The 11,886-nt window shown below is 41.7% G+C and overlaps 1 long non-coding RNA gene across 1 annotated transcript; it reads left to right on the forward strand.

Annotated features, from left to right (window-relative positions):
- The first annotated feature begins 630 nt into the window (after positions 1 to 630).
- On the forward strand, positions 631 to 11,593 carry LOC145532986 (uncharacterized). The gene is made up of 2 exons (XR_014073741.1): positions 631 to 1,872; positions 11,441 to 11,593. It is a non-coding gene; the product is annotated as an uncharacterized LOC145532986 (long non-coding RNA).
- Positions 11,594 to 11,886: the final 293 nt, after the last annotated feature.

The raw sequence follows: 11,886 nt of genomic DNA on the forward strand, positions 1-11,886 counted from the left end.
CCAGCTAAACCCAAGAAGGACAGGATCTTATTTTTGAGGTAGGGAGTGGTAGGGTGGATATAAGGGACTTTCTATTGGTAGTAATATATCTTTTTGTTGGTGGTAAAAGGACTCCAAGATAGGTGACTCTAGGAAGAGAGAGCTGAACCTTGGTGGGAGATACTCAATAGCCTCGATCACCTAGAAAATTGAGAAGTTGTATGGTATGTTGTTTTCATACTGTTCATACTGTTCATGGGGTTCTCAAGGCAAGAATACTGCAGTGGTTTGTCATGCCCTTCTCCAGTGGACCACATTCTGTCAGACCTCTCCACCATGACCCATCCATCTTGAGTGGCCCCACACAGCATGGCTTAGTTTCATTGAGACAGACAAGGCTGTGGTCTGTGTGATCAGATCGGCTAGTTTTCTGTAGTTATAGTTTCAGTGTGTCTGCCCTCTGATGCCCTCTCGCAACACCTACCGTCTTACTTGGGTTTCTCTTACCTTGGACGTGGGGTATCTCTTCACGGCTGCTCCAGCAAAGTGCAGCCGTTGCTCCTTACCTTGGACAAGGGGTATCTACTCACAGCGGCCCCTCCTGACCTTGAATGTGGAGTAACTCCTCTCGGCCCTCCTGTGCTCATGCAGCCGCCGCTTCACGCTACTGGAGATCAGTGGAGAAATAACACCAGAAAGAATGATGGGATGGAGCCAAAGCAAAAACTATACCCAGCTATGGATGTGACTGGTGATAGAAGCAAAGTCCGATGCTGTCAAGAGCAATATTGCATAGGAACCTGGAATGTTAGGTCCATGAATCAAGGCAAATTGGAATTGGTCAAACAGGAGATGGCAAGAGTGAACGTCAACATTCTAGGAATCAGCGAACTAAGATGGACTGGAATGGGTGAATTTAACTCAGATGACCATTATATCTACTACTGTGGGCAGGAATCCCTTAGAAGAAATGGAGTAGCCATCATGGTCAACAAAAGATTCTGAGATGCAGTACTTGGATGCAATCTCAAAAACAACAGAATGATCGCTGTTCATTTACAAGGCAAAGCATTCAATATCACGGTAATCTAAGTCTACGTCCCGACCAGTAATGCTGAAGAAGCTGAACTTGAATGGTTCTATGAAGACCTACAAGACCTTTTAGAACTAACACCCAAAAAAGATGTCCTTTGCATTATAGGGGACTGGAATGCAAAAGTAGCAAGTCAAGAAACACCTGGCATAACAGGCAAATTTGGCCTTGGAGTACAGAATGAAGCAGGGCAAAGGCTAATAGAGTTTTGCCAAGAGAACGCACTGGTCATAGCAAACACCCTCTTCCAAAAACACAAGAGAAGGCTCTACACATGGACATCACCAGATGGTCAACACCAAAATCAGATTGATTATATTCTTTGCAGCCAAAGATGGAGAAGCTCTATACAGTCAGCAAAAACAAGACTGGGAGCGGACTGTGGCTCAGATCATGAACTCCTTATTGCCAAATTCAGACTTAAATTGAAGAAAGTAGGAAAAACCACTAGACCATTCAGGTATGACCTAAATCAAATCCCTTATGATTATACAGTGGAAGTGACAAATAGATTTAAGGGACTAGATCTGATAGACAGAGTGCCTGATGAACTATGGACAGAGGTTCGTGACATTGTACAGGAGACAGGGATCAAGACCATCCCCATGGAAAAGAAATGCAAAAAAGCAAAATGGCTGTCTGAGGAGGCCACTTCCAGCTATTTTCAAATAGCTGTGAAAAGAAGAGAAGTGAAAAGCAAAGGAGAAAAGGAAAGATATTCCCATCTGAATGCAGAGTTCCAAAGAATAGCAAGGAGAGATAGGAAGCCTTCCTCATACATCAACGTGAATCAGTCACAGGTATACATATGTCCCCTTCCTCCTGAACCACTCACCCATCTCCCACCCCATCCCACCCCTTTAAGTTGTCACAGAGCACCAGATTGAGCTCTCTCCTATAAAAAAAATGCATTTGAGTCCATCCTAATGAGGCGGATAAACCTAGAGCCTATTATATAGAGTGAAATAAGTCAGAAAGAGAAAGACAAATACTGTATATTAACCCACGTATATGGAATCTAGAAAGATGGTACTGATGAACCTAGTTGCAGGGCAGCAATGAGGACACAGACATAGAGAACAGATGGGTGTAGGGTATTCTTGGTTATCAAAATACTTAGGACTTTTGGACTTGAATTGACACATTTGCTTGATCATGATGTGTGACAATGAATGATACATACTGTACAGTCTCAACCATGTAAAAATATTTGCTTAGTTCTGTGTGTACAAGCATAGGACCTGGAAGGATACATCAAGCTGCAAAATACTTATGATTATGGATGATGTTTGTGTACTTTGCTTCCTGTGTTTTTCAGTTTCCATAATGCACACATTAACTTTAAACCATTTAAAAAATAACACTAACATCTTAATGATTTCCAGGAACAGAGGTTAATTATTCACTTGCTTATGTTTGCATTGGGTGCTGAATAGAGCTACCATGACAAAGTACCACAAACTGAGTGACTAAAGAATTTATGTATTCTCTCATGATTCTGGGGGCAGAGGTCTAAAACCAAAATGTTGGTAGGGTTGATTTCTTCTGGAGGTGCTGAGAAAGAATCTGTTCCATTCCCCTCTCCTGGTGTCTCATGGATGCCAGCAGTCCTTGGAGTTCTTATCTTGTAGCTAGAAGATCACTAACCTCTGCCTCTGTTCTCACATGGCCCCCTTCCCTGTGTCTCTGTGTATTCTCTCTTCTTCTTCTTAGGACACCAGTTGTATTGGGTTGACAGCACATCATAATCTAGTATAACCTCATTTTAACTAATTACATCTGCAAAGAGCTTATCTCCAAATAAGGTCCCATTCACAGTTACTGGGGGCTGGGATTTATCTTTTCGGGGGACTCAGTTCAACCCACAACAGTCACAAGTCAGTAGTGGCTCTACTTCCGCCAGATGTGTCTTTCCATTCTTGGACTCACAGTGAAGGAGTGGGCCCTACTTAGCATGCATCATTCCTGTGGCAGGAATAAACAATAGCGCTCAAAACATCCATTCAAGTGAGGCAGGTATCACGTTTGATTACATGGCACGTTTGATCATGCCATAACTTGCTCTGCATCACAGGTTCCTGCCTTAGGCTTAAGTTTGTCCAAAAATCTGTATCATTTCCCAGTCATGGACTTCCTGTTAAAAGTCAATCTGGGACTTCCCTGGTGGTCCATTGGTTAAGAATCTGCTTGCCAGTGCAGGAAACACGGGTTCAATTCCTGATCCGGGAAGATCAAGTAGGCTGCGGGGCAGTTGACCCTGTGTGCTGAAACTACTGAGCCCACGCCCTTGTGCTCTGCAACAAGAGAAACCACTGCAGTGAGAAGCCTGCGCATTGCAAGTAGAGAGTAGTCCCTGCTCACCACAACTGGAGAAAGCCTGCATGCAGCAACGAAGACCCAGCACAGCCAAAAATAAACAAACACATTTTTTTAAAAAGAGTTAATCTGTTGCAATACCTGTTTTGTTTTGGTTCACACTCATCTCACATGCTAGTAAAGTAATGCTCAAAATTCTCCAAGCCAGGCTTCAGCAATACGTGAACTGTGAACTTCCAGATGTTCAAGCTGGTTTTAGAAAAGGCAGAGGAACCAGAGATCAAATTGCCAATATCTGCTCGATCATCGAAAAAGCAAGAGAGTTCCAGAAAAACATCCATTTCTGCTTTATTGACTATGCCAAAGCCTTTGACTGTGTGGATCGCAATGAACTATGGAAAATTCTGAAAGAGATGGGAATACCAGATCATCTGACTTATCTCTTGAGAAACTTGTATGCAAGTCAGGAAGCAACAGTTAGAACTGGACATGGAACAACAGACTGGTTCCAAATAGGAAAAGGAGTACGTCAAGGCTGTATACTGTCACCCTGCTTATTTAACTTATATTCAGAGTACATCATGAGAAATGCCGGGCTGGAAGAAACACAAGCTGGAATCAAGATTGCTGGGAGAAATATCAATAACCTCAGATATGCAGATGACACCACCCTTATGGCAGAAAGTGAAGAAGAACTAAAGAGCCTCTTGATGAGAGTGAAAGAGGAGAGTGAAAAAGTTGGCTTAAAGCTCAATGTTCAGAAAACTAAGATCATGGCCTCTGGTCCCATCACTTCATGGGAGTTAGACGGGGAAACAGTGGAAACAGTGTCAGACTTTATTTTTGGGGGCTCCAAAATCACTGCTGATGGTGATTGCAGTCATGAAATTAAAAGACACTTACTCCTTGGAAGGAAGGTTATGGCCAACCTAGATAGCATATTTGAAAGCAGAGACATTACTTTGCCAACAAAAGTCCATCTAGTCAAGGCTGTGGTTTTTCCAGTGGTCATGTATGGATGTGAGAGTTGGACGTTGAAGAAAGCTGAGCGCCGAAGAATTGATGCTTTTGAACTGTGGTGTTGGAGAAGACTCTTGAGAGTCCCTTGGACTGCAAGGAGATCCAATCAATCCATCCTAAAGGAGATCAATCCTGGGTGTTCATTGGAAGGACTGATGTTGAAGCTGAAACTCCAATACTTTGGCCACCTCATGAGAAGAGTTGACTCATTGGAAAAGACCCTAATGCTGGGTAGGATTGGGGGCAGGAGGAGAAGGTGACGACAGAGGATGAGATGGTTGGATGGCATCACTGACTCAATGGACATGGGTTTGGGTAGACTCTAGGAGTTGGTGATGGACAGAGAGGCCTGGCGTGCTGCAATTCATGGGGTCGCAAAGAGTCGGACACGACTGAGCAACTGAACTGAACTGAACTGATAGTTCTGTTTTGTGGAAAGTTTTACTTTTGTTTTGGATTCGAAGGATTCGTTAGCAAAAGAAACACAACATACACAACAATTTCAATATTTAATAGAAGATTATTTGACTTAATTTCCATATACAGTCATTAAAAGAAATGAAATATAAACAATAGAGAAAAATAACAGCACATACATCACCAATTTGAGTCGACCAACATCCAGATTAAACAGCGTTGGGAATTGACTTGTAAACAGCAATCTGGAGTCCCAGTTGGGAAATGTTCCCAGGCAGTGTGTCCACTCCATGGGTGAGACTGCACGTTGTAATTTCAGGGGCTCCTGCTTATTATCCTAGGCCACAAACTGATATCATCATTAGTTTGTGTGCAAAAGCAGCTCTGGTTTTACTTTAATCTTTTTACAATGCTATTTGTTTCTTGTGAGTCATAGGATTTCATTAGACCCCAGAGGGTTGACCAGACCTCCAGGGATTCAAGAATTCCAAGACCTACTCTTCCCCTACCCCCAATTTTTTTAAAAAAAAAATTTATATTGGGTATAGCTGATTAACAATGTCTGATAGTTTCAGATGAACAGTGAAGGGACTCAGCCATACATACACATGTATCCGTTCTTCCCTCAAACTCTCCTCTCATCCAGGCTGCCACATAACATTGAGCAGAGTTCCACATGCTATATAGTAGGTCCTTGTTGGTTATGCATTTTAAATATAGCAGTGTGTACATTTCCATCCCAAATTCCCTAACAATCCCTTCCTCCTTCCACTCCCCTTCTTATCTAAAGTGCCACATGACTTGCTGTGCTTGTGGGCAGGTACAGAATCTGGGCAGTGTTCAGGCAGGTCAGAAACAGGTCAGAGGCCTGATACTCTCCTGCTTCTGAAGCCTGAACAAGACTTCTTCCATTTTAATTTCCCTAACAAGTCACTCCTCTTTTCGTAACTGTAACATAAGTATCCTCTCTTCTATCAATCCAATCAAAGCCCACTTCTTGAAGGCATTTGATATTTTTTCTTAAGAATTCAGATGTATCTTCAGCCAATTAAATGCAAGATGCATATAAAACAAATCTCAGCATTTAATATTCTCTTAAAAAATATATCAATTTCTGAAATATGATAAGTGAAATATTTTTACAATGTCCACATCAGTGGGACAAACTCTACAGGTTGCTTTCAAGTCTTGGTCTACACAAGAACAAGGGGATTGTTCACTCTACATCTGGTTCCATTTTGGTAAGCAACTTGGGTGCAGGACTGTAGCTATGCCATAGTGTTATCGGAATGGTGGAAACTGCACAGACCTTTCTAAAAATGGGAGAAGCAGGAAGGGGTTCACCATATCTGAACTTTAGGAAGTGCATGAAGCTGAATTTTAGAGGCAAGTGGTCTTTAAATCCATTGGTTAGAGGTTTCAGGGTACAAGTTAGAAGCTTGTGTTTTCTTGTTTGTTCATTTTTTGCCTTTGGGTTGAAGTTCATTTATTCTATTTTACCTTGGAGTTGTTACTTACCAACCAGGGTTCCTGGCCTTCCTTAATCAATAGAAATTGATATAAGGCCAGACAAAAAATTGAGGCAAGGCTTTATTGTGGCTCCTGAGGCAGCAGGAGGAAATGAAAACAAGTAACAGATTCCCTTGCTCCCTCCCTAAGAGGGGACGAGCTGGTTCCTTATATGGGGTGAGTGTAGGGGCACGTCCAGGGGTCAGGTCAGGGGGATGGCTTAGGTGGCTTCCCCACCCCTTAGGTGGTGCTATGTACGGAGGTCATGCTTAGTATCCAGTCTGTGCTCCTGGCTCTTCAGAAGTGGCAGTTGGGCTTCTTTGGTCTTTTTGTATCTTTTCCATAATTTGCCCCAACCAAGCATGCATTCAGTTATTTTCAGTCCCTTATGGTTTCTAGGTATTTTGTTGCTCGAGGAAATATTTGTCCAGGTATATGGTGGGCTGCTGTCTATGGAATCGCACGGAGTCAGACACGAGGCGGCTTAGCAGCAGCAGCAGCATGCACTGCAGCAAAGGGTCCCACGTGCCAGGTTCAGCCTGTCTCAGAATGATCTTGAAACACATGAAAAAGTTTCAGCATAGTTGGTCATCAGGGAAATGCCACATAGAACCCTGGTAAGATATCATTATACACCCTCTAGAATGTTGAAAAAAACTTTTTTTTTTTGGTACGATAGGTTTTATTTTCAGGGCCTTGAACAATACATGATGTTAACCATACATTTCTCACTTTATGAAAATGTATGTTGATTTATGAATTAATTTATATATATATATATATATATATTTTCCTATACAGTAGGTCCTTGTTGGTTATCCATTTTGAATATAGCAGTGTGTACCTGTCCATTCCAAACTATCCATTTCCCTTGGCAACCATAGGTTCATTCTCTAAGACTATGAGTCTCTTTCTGTTTTGTAAGTAAGTTGATTTGTATCATTTCTTTTTAGATTTCACATGTAAGGGATGTCACACAATATTTCTCCTTCTCTGTCTTATTTACTTCACTCAGTATGTAGAATGTCCAAAATTTAAAGGATACACAAAACAGCAAGGACCTACTGCATAGCAAATGGAACTATATTCAGTATCATGTAGTGATCTATAATGGAAAAGAGTCTGAAAAAGAATGTATACATGTAGGTATAACTGAAGTACTCTGCTGTACTGTACACCTGAAATATTGTCAATCACTATACTCACAATTTAAAAAAAAGACACACAATACCAAGTGTTGATGAAGATGTCTAGACACTGGATTCTTGTATTTTGCTGGTGGAAATGACAAATAGTACAACCACTTTGGAACATAGCTTGGCAATATTACATACACATACACATATGGGGCTTCCCCAGTGGCTCAGCAGTAAAGAAGCTGCCTGCAATGCAGGAACCACAGGAGACATGGGTTTGATCCCTGGGTCTAGAAGAACCCCTGGAGGAGGGCATGGCAACCCATTCCAGTATTCTTGCCTGGAGAATCCCATGGACAGAGGAGCCTGATGGGCTACAGTCCATAGAGTCACTGCTAGGGAAATTAACTAGTCTAGTTTAGGCTTCAGAGACAAAGCAGAGCAGGCCTCTGACCTTGCTTTTAATCTGCCTGGACACTGCCCAGACTGTGAATGACTGCCTGCTGTGAGGGCAAGACTTGCAGCCCCATAGATAAGATGGCGGATAAATCTTGAGATTCCTGAGCCCCTGGAGGGGCTCTGGCCAACCAAGCCCCAGGCTTAACAACATTCCAACTTTTACAAGACAAAGCAAACAATATTAACATGAAACCAGAGCTGCTATTTACTCACAGATTAATGATGATATCAGTTTGTGTGCTGGGATTATAAACAGGAACCCCAAACGCAATGTTTGAAGTCTCACCTACAGAGTTGCGCTGCCTGGGAACTTTTCCAAACTGGGACTCCAGATGTGCTGTGACACATGACTTCCCAGTGCTGTTTAAATCTGGATGTTGGTCAAAACTCAGTTTGGTGATGTATCCTCTGCTGTTTCTATTTCTTTTCTTTTAATGTTAGTATATTGAATGTAAGATAGATAATTCTCTAATAAATATCGGCATTATTTATTTGTATATAACGAGTGACCTATTTTGTTAACAAATCCTTTTAACCTGAGACGAAAGTGCCGCAAAGAGTTGGACAAGACTGAAGTGACTTACCACGCATATATATATATATAATGTATATATAATTTAAATATACATACATAGAGTATGAAAGTGAAAGTGAAAGTTGCTCAGTCATGTCTGACTCTTTGCAACCCCATGGACTATACTGTCCATGGAATTCTCTAGGCCAGAATAACTGGAGTGGGTAGCCTTTCCCTTCTCCAGGGGACCTTGCCAACCCAAGGATCGAACCCAGGTCTCCTGCATTGCAGGTGGATTCTTTCCCAGCTGAGCCACCAGGAAAGCCCAAGAATCCTGGAGTGGGTAGCATATCCCTTCTCCAGTGGATCTTCCCGATCCAGGAATCAAACCAGGGTCTCCTGCATTGCAGGAGGATTCTCTACCAACTGAGCTATCAGGGAAGACCTGACATATATTATATATTGATATACATAATTAAACATGTTTATCATACCACTCTCTATGGAAAAGAAATGCAAAAAAGCAAAATGGCTGTCTGAAGAGGCCTTACAAATAGCTGGGAAAAGAAGAGAAGTGAAAAGCAAAGGAGAAAAGGAAAGATATTCCCATCTGAATGCAGAGTTCCAAAGAATAGCAAGGAGAGAGAAGAAAGCCTTCCTCAGCGATCAATGCAAAGAAATAGAGGAAAACAACAGAATGGGAAAGACTAGAGATCTCTTCAAGAAAATTAGAGATACCAAGGGGACATTACATGCAAAGATGAGCTCGATAAAGGACAGAAATGGTATGGATCTAACAGAAGCAGAAGATATTAAGAAGAGGTGGCAAGAATACACAGAACTGTACAAAAAAGATCTTCATGACCCAGATAATCATGATGGTGTGAACCCTCACCTAGAACCAGACATCATGGAATGTGAAGTCAAGTGGGCCTTAGAAAGCATCACTACGAACAAAGCTAGTGGAGGTGATGGAATTCCAGTTGAACTATTTCAAATCCTGAAAGATGATGCTGTGAAAGTGCTGCACTTGATATGCCAGCAAATCTGGAAAACTCAGCAGTGGCCACAGGACTGGAAAAGGTCAGTTTTCATTCCAATCCCAAAGAAAGGCAATGCCAAAGAATGCTCAAACTACCACACAATTGCACTCATCTCACATGCTAGTAAAGTAATACTCAAAATTTTCCAAGCCAGGCTTCAGCAATACGTGAACCATGAACTTCCAGATGTTCAAGCTGGTTTTAGAAAAGGCAGAGGAACCAGAGATCAAATTGCCAACATCTGCTGGATCATCAAAAAAGCAAGAGAGTTCCAGAAAAACATCTATTTCTGCTTTATTGACTGTGCCAAAGCCTTTGACTGTGTGGATCACAATAAACTATGGAAAATGCTGAAAGAGATGGGAATACCAGACCACCTGACCTGCCTCTTGAGAAACCTGTATGCATATCAGGAAGCAACAGTTAGAATTGGACGTGGAACAACAGACTGGTTCCAAATAGGAAAAGGAGCATGTCAAGATTGTATATTGTCACCGTGCTTATTTAACTTAAATGCAGAGTACATCATGAGAAACGCTGGGCTGGAAGAAGCACAAGCTGGAATCAAGATTGCTGGGAGAAATATCAATAACCTCAGATATGCAGATGACACCACTGTTATGGCAGAAAGTGAAGAGGAACTAAAAAGCCTCTTGATGAAAGTGAAAGAGGAGAGTGAAAAAGTTGGCTTAAAGCTCAACATTCAGAAAACTAAGATCATGGCATCTGGTCCCATCACTTCATGGGAAATAGATGGGGAAACAGTGGAAACAGTGTCAGACATTATTTTTGGGGGGCTCCAAAATCACTGCTGATGGTGATTGCAGTCATGAAATCAAAAGACACTTACTCCTTGGAAGGAAAGTTATGGTCAACCTAGACAGCATATTGAAAAGCAGAGACATTACTTTGCCAACAAAGGTCCGTCTAGTCAAGGCTATGGTTTTTCCAGTGGTCATGTATGGATGTGAGAGTTGGACTGTTAAGAAAGCTGATCACTGAAGAATTGATGCTTTTGAACTGTGGTGTTGGAGAAGACTCTTGAGAGTCCCTTGAACTGCAAGAAGTTCCAACCAGTCCATCCTAAAGGAGATCAGTCCTGGGTATTCATTGGAAGGACTGATGTTGAAGCTGAAACTCCAGTACTTTGGCCACCTCATGCAAAGAGTTGACTCATTGGAAAAGACCCTAATGCTGGATAGGATTGTGGGCAGGAGGAGAAGGGGACAACAGAGGATGAGATGGTTGGATGGCATCACCGACTCGATGGACATGAGTTTGGGTAAACTCCGGGAGTTGGTGATGGACAGGAAGGCCTGGCGTGCTGCGGTTCATGGGGTCGCAAAGAGTCAGACATGACTGAGCGACTGAACTGAACTGAACTGATCATACCACTCAATAATTCCACTTCTACATATACTAAATATCTAGCCAAGGGGTCAAAAATTGATTATTAGAAGATGAAAACTATCTTACCAGCTATCTGTGTATCCCTTAGTCTAGTCAAGCTGACACATAAAATTAACCATCACATGGAGGAACTAGAGTAAGGGACCAACATAGAAATGACAAAATTCTTGTTAGGTATTAACTCAAAGCCTCAATCAGTGACTGTGGCTTCTCATATTAAACTGGTCAGTTTTAGCATTATAGGTTTTGATGGAAAAAAAGTTCAGATATTCAAGTATGGGGATGTCATTCTGGCTTATACATGATTAGGCCTTAAATTTTGTGTGAAGCACAACTGCCTGACTTATGTCCTGTCAAACATACGTTGTACATCAGCCTTAACTCTTCAGGTAAAGAATGTCCTCTTTGAAGATAAGGATAAAATGATTTCCTTCCTATGGGTCCAATGTTAGCACTCCCTTGAAAAGAAGGTTCCATTCCCAGACCCCAGGATCATACACGCTCTCTGTGTACATGTTAATCTATCTCTTTTGAAACCTTGTAGGAATGCACCCCTGTCGTGTTTGATGTTTGTTCTGATATAAAACTGTGCTGAAAACCCAGCTTCCACCAGAGGAATTTCTCAAAACTACTGAGAGATCATCTCCTGGGCTATAGTCCTCAGTTTGGCTCAAATAAAACTGTCTTCTGTTCCTTATCATAGATTATTGATTATTTGCATCAACAGTTTTACTCATTTATTTCTTTAGTCATTCAATATATATTTAATGAGCATATCTGTTGTGTGCCAGGGTCACGGTGATCAAGAACAGTTTATGTCCTCAAGGGATTTGTCACCTGAAATTAAAGTGGACAAGTCAATCAGTAATTTTAATACTGTATGATAAATGCTACAATCATGTGTTTTGTCACAAGTTTGATTTCACTAACAGAGTGCCCCCAGGGATCCTTAGCCCTAAGATACAGCTTATTACCAGAACACACACTAGA

The sequence above is a fragment of the Giraffa tippelskirchi genome, chromosome 13 (assembly GCF_054371585.1).
Source record: "Giraffa tippelskirchi isolate mGirTip1 chromosome 13, T2T-mGirTip1v1.2.pri, whole genome shotgun sequence".
Lineage (NCBI taxonomy): Eukaryota > Metazoa > Chordata > Mammalia > Artiodactyla > Giraffidae > Giraffa > Giraffa tippelskirchi.